The sequence below is a fragment of the Dasypus novemcinctus genome, chromosome 16 (genome assembly GCF_030445035.2).
Source record: "Dasypus novemcinctus isolate mDasNov1 chromosome 16, mDasNov1.1.hap2, whole genome shotgun sequence".
NCBI classification, from domain to species: domain Eukaryota; kingdom Metazoa; phylum Chordata; class Mammalia; order Cingulata; family Dasypodidae; genus Dasypus; species Dasypus novemcinctus.
This window is the reverse complement of record NC_080688.1, coordinates 20247709-20255471: the sequence shown is the minus strand read 5'-3', so window position 1 is coordinate 20255471 and position 7763 is coordinate 20247709.

Below are 7763 nucleotides of genomic sequence, written 5' to 3'. Positions count from 1 at the left end.
TTTTTGTCCTTTCTTTTGGTTTTCTGAGGATATCCCTAGAAGTGAGATCGCCAGATCATATGACAGATCTATATCACTTCCTTAATCACCAGTGTTTCATAGCAACTGTATCATTTTACATTCCCACCAACAGTGAATAAGTGTTCCTATTTCTACACATTCTCTCCAACACTTGTAGTTTTTAATTTTTTCTTAATAGTGGTCATTCTAATATGTTTGAAATGATATCTCATTGTAATTTTTATTTGCATTTCCTGAAAGCTAGTGATGTTGAGCATCTTTATGTGATTTTTTTTGCAATTTATCTTTCACCTTTTCAAAAATGTTTATGCAAGCCTCTTGTCCATTTTTATTCAAGTCATTTGTCTTTTATGTCATTGATTTGTAAAATCTCTTTATATATACCATAATTTGATATGTGGTTTCCAAATATTTTCTCTCATTGCGTAGGCTGTTGTTTCACCTTCTTGACAAAGTCCTTTGAAGCACAAAAGTGTTTAATTTTGATAAATTCCAAATTATCTATTTTTTCTTTCATTATTCATATTTTGGGTATAAGTCTAAGAACCTATCTTCTACCAACAATTTTGAAAATATTTTCTACATGATTTTCTAAGAACTTTATGGTCCTGTCTTTTATATTTAGGTCCTTGATCAATTTTTAATTGGTTCTGTATAGGGAGTGAGATAGGGGTCCTCCTTCATTCTTTGGAATATGTATATCCAGTTCTCCCAGCAGCATTTGTTGTAGGGACTGTTCTGTCCCAGATGAATGGACTTGATAACCTTTTTGAAAAAACATTGAACAAAGATGTGAGTGTATATTTCTGAAAACTCAATTCCATTTTTTTTCCATCAATACATCTATATTTATGCCAAGACCATGATGTACTCACACTGTCACTTTATAATGTGGTTTAAGGTTAGAAAGTGTGAGTACTTTGTCTTTGTTCTTCTTTTCAAAAAAAAATTTTTTTCACCTATTCAGAGTCCCTTTCCCTTCCAAATAAATCTGGTATTTGATTTTTCTAATTCTGGAAAGTAAGCTGTTGGAATTTTGATTTGGATTGTGTTGAATCTATAAATCAGTTTGAGTAGAATTTACATTGTAATGAACTTAGTCTTCTAATCCATGAATATAGAATGCCCTTCCATTTGTTTGGTCTTCTGTAATTTCTTTTAGCAATGTTTTCTAATTTTTGATTACAAGTCTTTTATATCCTTGGTTAAATTATTCCTAGATATTTGATTATTTTAGTTGCTATTGTACATAGAATTTTTTCTTGATTTCCTCCACAGATTGTTCATTACTTCTGTCCAGAAACACTGCTAATTTTCAGTACCTTGCCACTTTGCTGAACTCATTTATTAGCTCTAGTAGCTTTTTGTAGATTTTGGGGACTTTCCAAACATAGGATCATGTCATCTGCAAATAGTGAGAATTTTACTTCTTTTCAAATTTGGATAATTTTTATTTCTTTTTCTTGCCTATGTCTTATAAGTTTTTATGTTATGTAGCCATTCAATTATGGTGGTGAGTTTACTGTGGTTGACAGTGTCTCTTTCTTGCTAGGGTTTTACTGTTGATTGGATATTTGTTATGGTTTTTCCTTGATTTTTGTTCAACTTATTGTAATATTGCAAGTAACTATGAATCTTATTCTTCAAAAAGTGAAACTTAGTGGTTACCATAGATCCTGAGGGAGGGGAGTGGAGGAAGCGGGAAGAAAAGAATTGATGAAACATAGGGCCTTTTATTCTCTTGCAATAATGTGTACTGGTCATTTTAAATTTTGTCAAAATTTATCAAAGTGCACAGCCTAAACTGTAAACAGTAATGTAAATCATTGACCATGGTTAGTAGCAATGCTTCAATATTTGTACATTAATTGTAACAAATATACCATCCATATGTAAAATGTTATTAATAGGGGAGAGGGGAAAAGAGGGGGGATGTTGGGTATATGGGAATCCCTCATATTCTGTAATTTTCTGTAAGCTACAGCTTCTTTGAAGATAAAATTAAAAAATAAGACACTGGGGGAATACATGGAAGAAAATGTCATTGTCGCACAAGATAACAGATCTTATAATGATGAAAGGCATAAGGTAAAGTCTTTTATTATTTCAAATTTTTCCACTTTTATGTAATTTATTTGTTACTTTAAAATTATCATTATTATTTCATTTTTTATTAATTTTATTTAGTTGTTTTTTTGGTTTCATTTTTTAAGACGTTTTGGATCACAGAAGTGTCATAACTGTGGCAGGGGAGGATCATTGGTGTGGGGTGTCAGTGATGGGAGATGCATGGGAGAGTGTTCACCTGGGGCATACTCTTAAGGTGTATGAATGTGTTCAAGTGTTCATGGGGCATTGTCACCATGGGTGGAGATCCACACAATAACTGAATAAATATTGAATTCCTATCCTGGGGAGCTCTGTCACATTCTCTAATGGGAGAGCAAGAATGTTGCAAGTACAGGGGCAGTGCCTAGCAAAGAAGGATGGAGCATTACACTGAGTCTTTGATATTGATGACTGTACTTATGAACCCTTTCTTTTGAAATTGAATCTTAACCTACTGTTATAGCATGCCTAAGAGTTACCTCCTGAGAGAGCCTCCTTGTTGCGCAAATGTACACTCTCTTTAAGCCAAACTTAGCATATAAATGCATTATCCATGCTCCCAGCATGGAACTTGAATCACTGGGATGAGCTTCTCTAGCACTAAGGGATTACTACCAAGTGTCAACTAGCAATACACCTAGAAAAAGACTATGACCCAAAGGGGGAAAGGATAAATACAAATGAATTTTTAGGGCTGAAAGATTTCAAAGTGCATCAGGAGGTCATTCCAGAGGTTACAATTATGTACATCTCAGCAGGATCTCATTGATTGCCACAGTAAATATTGCCTCAAATAGCAGGTCTCCTGAGGGTTTTGGAGACATTCAGACACTATATGCAGGGCAGTCAACTGAGGAGTTTGTTGCCCTGTGGGCCTTACATTGGAATATATGCTACCCAGATTGACTGAGTTGGACCCATTTGTGGTTTACCTACACATGGCTCTCCTGTCCATTCTTTTTGATCCTATAGTTAGTATTAGACTTGATAGGTGCATGTCCAAGAAACTTAAATCTTTAGGCTGTCCATGTGTCAGTTAGTCCTGAATCTCAACAGAGTTGCAACACCAATTATCCAGTTCAGTGGAATCACCTAGGACAACTAACAAGGAGGTGATGATGGATAATGCCCATTCCAAGGAAAAGAGACAGTCTTCAACTGCAAATAAGATAGTACCATCCATCTGCCCCATGGGATCTAAATCCCCTCCCAATTAGAGGCAGAGGGGGCATTACCATTCCAGAATCCTCAGGAATAGGGAATGAACAATGGATAGAGTAGACTTACTGTTATTTTACTACTATAGACTTATCATTATTCTAGCAATGGAAGAACTTTCATTGATTTGGCAGCAGTGGCTGCTAGAAGTTCTGAGAGGAGGGAATGTGAAAAACAGGTGTAATATGGCAGCATTTTCAAGATATTGGAATTGTCCTGAATGATCTTGCAATGATGGATACAGGTCATTATATATATTTTGCCATAACTTACAAAATTGTGCAGGGAAGTTTGTAAAATATAACCCACACTTAGTGGTAGTGCTCCAATACATGTTCATAAATTTTATGAAATATACCACACTAAAAAAGAAGAAAGAAAACATTTAAAGCTCTGTTTTCTAGGACTTCTGCCTTCCCCTCCCCAGCATAATGTGGAGACAGACTGACATCTCATTATAAGTCTCTGGCCTTGTTTCAGAAGGAGCAGAAAAACCCAGATGCACAAGTAAGGTGCCCACATGTCAATGACAATCTATCCATTGGAAGTTTAAGGTCAAACCAGGAAATGCCTTCGACTTGCCTTATCAGAATTTATCCTGTAGACAGAGAAACAGCTTGCATAGAGCTAAAGCAATTAAGTTTAAGCAGCTTGAGGTAAAGAACTCCTTGCATTAAGTCATTTAATAGAATATCCAGAAGGGGGTGAAAGTATATTTCAAGGGAACTAGAGGGGTTGTTTACACTTCTCTAAATTGTAAATGGGGGAATTTCCAAAACCATGACTAAGCACACACCCAGGAAAATAAGCAGACAGCATGGTTCCTAACAGGCTCAGAAAAAGCAGAGAGGACCCTGTACTCTAAATTCACCTCAGGCTGATCTTGACAGACAGCTCAGGGACTAAATCACAGAGAGAATATTTTAAATATTAAAAATGGACAAGTTGCAATCAAATATTACAAGACAAATGAATCAAGAAAAAAAATGGCCCATCCAAAAAAAAGGTAACTATCTGGAAACAATTAATGAAGAGGACTAGGCTTTGGACATATTGAACAAATATAAATAAATAAATAAATAAATAAATAAATAAATAAATAAATAAAAATAAATGACCCTCTTGCTGTTATGTCTTACATTCCTCATGACAAACTCAGAAAGTATATAATGAAGACATTTAGGAGGATATGTGGTTGCTCCATCTGATATTTTAGAAAAGTGGCTGCTGATATCCTGTCCTGTATTAACCATCATTAGTGGAAACATTCCTACATTTCCCTTTCACTCTATATATGTGTGTGTATCTGTGAGTGAAAGTATTAATCATCTATAACCTGTAAATTATTCCATAAATCACCATTAATAATTAAATGTATTTCATCAACAAAAAATTACCTTTGGTATGCTCAAGGAGATAAAGGAATACATAGAGAAAGAATGAAAGGATTTGGGGAAAACAATGAATGAACCATAGGAACAGGACAGAGATATTGGAGTTGAAGACCACATTAACTGAAATGAAAAATTCCTTCAAGGATTTCAATAGCAGTTTGGAGCTTGCAGAAGAATCAGTGATACCATATACAAGACAATTGAAAAGATCTAGGCTAAGAAGCAGAAAGAAAAAATAAATTTGATATTATGAATAGTAGGTGTCTCAAAGTAAGTTTATTCAGATATATTCCATTTGGGTATGTTGTTATTCTTGAACATTGATATTCAAGACTTTCATAAGGTTGGAAAATTTCAGTAAGTATTTCCTCAACTAATCTTTCTACCACTTTTCCATTCTTTTCCTTCTGGGACACCTATAACACATGTTTGTGTGTTTCATGTTGTTATTCAATTCCCTGATGCTCTGTTCAACATTTTTGCCGTCTTTTCTCTATTTGTTCTCCTATCCTTTCAAGTTCAAATATTGTGTCTTCACATTCACCTATTCGTTCTTCTAAGATTTTTAATCTGCTCTTCCATGCCTCTAATGAATGTTTAACTTCATCCACTGTAAATTTCTTTCCCCAAAAGTCTGTTACTTTTCTTTGCTTTTATTTTTAAAGAAGCTTTAGATTACATAAATGTTAAATAAAAATATAGGGAATTCTCATACGCCCCACTCCTCCCCCCTCCCACACTTTCCCAAATCAAGAACACTTTTCATTAGTGTCATACATTTGTTACAATTGATGAACACATTTTGAAGCATTGCTACTAACCATGGAATATAATTAATATTATAGTTTATACTCTTTCCTACAAAATTTCATAGGTTTTGAAAAAATGTATAGTGGCCTGTACCCATCATTGCAATGTCATGCTGAGAAATCCCAATGTCCTAAAAATGCCCCTATATTACATTTATTCTTCCCCCTCCTTCTCAGAACCTCTTGGCCACTACCTTTATATAACTATACAAGTTCTTCCAATGCTAGAATAATAGTAAGTCTATAATAGAATAATAATGTTTACTTTCATCCATTGTTCATTCCCTAATCTTGAGGATTTGGGGTTTGTGATGCCAACTGTGTTTCTAATTGAGAGAGTTTAGATCCCATGGAGAAGATGGATGGAATTCCTGAGCTTGTCTGCCCTGCCTATACTGTCTAGATGTCTCTGGGGCCCTCAGGAGTCCTGCTGTTTGGGGCAATATTTACTGTGGCAGTCAATGAAGTCCTACTGAGATGCGCTTAAGCATAACCTCTGGAATGACCCCCCAACTCACTTTTTAAAATCTTGTAGCTATAAAAGTTCATTTGTATTTACCATTTCCCCCTTTTGGTCATAGTCTTTTCCAGATGCATTGCAAGTAGGTGGGGCTTGATAACAATCCAACAGAGCCAGGGAGGCTCATCCTTGAAAACCGTACTACACACTCGGGGCAAGGTAATGCATTTATATGCTGAGTTTGACTTAGAGAGAGGCTACACTTGAGGAACAAGGAGGCTTTCAGGAGGCAACTCATAGGCAATATATAATGCTAAGCTATGTTTCAATTTCACAACAAAAGGTTGAAACATACAATCATCAATGTCAAGGGCCTGACATAATGGTCTGTCTTCCTTCACTAGGCATTGCCAATGTACTGGGGATTCTTGCCATTCTATTAGAGAATGCAGCAGGACTCCCCAGCATGGGCATTCAATAGTCTTTCATAAAATCTGTTATTTTATACAGGCTTTGAAATTGTTCTTTATGCTCACAGTGTCATCTTAATATCCTTCATCTCTTAATTAGATATATTTTCCTTCATATCCTTAAATTGATTAAGGAAGTTAGTGTGAACAACATTTAGTATTTTTCTTAAATTCTGTCTCTCATTTGGAATCTTGGTTTGTTCCTTTGTCTGGGCCATCTCTTCCTGTTTCTTTGTAAGGGTTGTTATCTTTTGTTGATATCTAGGCATCTGATTATGTTGGTGATTTTGCTCTGTTTATCTATTTCTCTCTCTTGCCTAGTAGTTTTATTTCACAGATTTTCTCTGATTTTTAGTTTATTTTTTTCTAAAACTTTATGATTTCCTATATAAGTAATCAAAAGAAAGGCAAAAGATGGAACCTGACAAACCTACCATGTCTGGAAAAAATGGAAAGACAAGCCTGTCTTCCTCAGCTGGCAAAAGGTGGTGCTTCTCAGCAAACCCTTCCCTGGAGAAGAATCCTTCAGTTTCTACTAGGTCTTTGAACCAGTGAGATATGATAGTTATATTCATCAAAGAGAAGCCACACTGAGTCTTCCATCATACCCTCCCTCTTCCCAGGGAGGAATCTGTCCTTTATCCTCTCTGTTGGCCAACCAGTCAGGTTTTACAAAGGCTGTTCACCTTGGAGTGTAGGTGAGGAGTGTTCCCAGCCATGGGTGTATCAACTCATGGTTTTACCATTGGCCACTCTGTCTTTCTATCCCCAGTACATCCTGAATGATGCATATGGCACTCTTCTGGTCTGCCATTCCCAACAGCATCTCCGTCAGATTACTGCTATGCCTTCTCCCTTATTTTTCAAAAGAGCTGTGGCCTGCCTGAGCCACTCTGACAGCATGTTGGATCCTTCTCCAAGAGAAAAGAATTTGGGGGGGGGCAGGGCAAGATGGCATCTGAGTGAGTGACCCTCATAATCTCTCCTGCAAAGAAGTGGCTGAGTAGGGTTGGAGTCCTGCTGGACTGGACGGTTTTAGGTGTTTGCAGGGCAGGAGGTGTCTGGACATCGATTTGTTGGGACAGTGACAGAGGAGATTCTTGCAAGAGGTAGAATTTTGGGTCTCTTGCATGGAGGTTGGAGGTTGTGAGTGGGACCCTTCCCCCTGGGGTTGGCAGCCCGGCAGTGGTGATTCTTGAAGGCTTTGCTATGCTGGGGGTTCCCAAGCCCTGAGCGGGCTGTTTCACAGGCTTGCAGGGTGGGTGGTGTCTGGATGTCGATT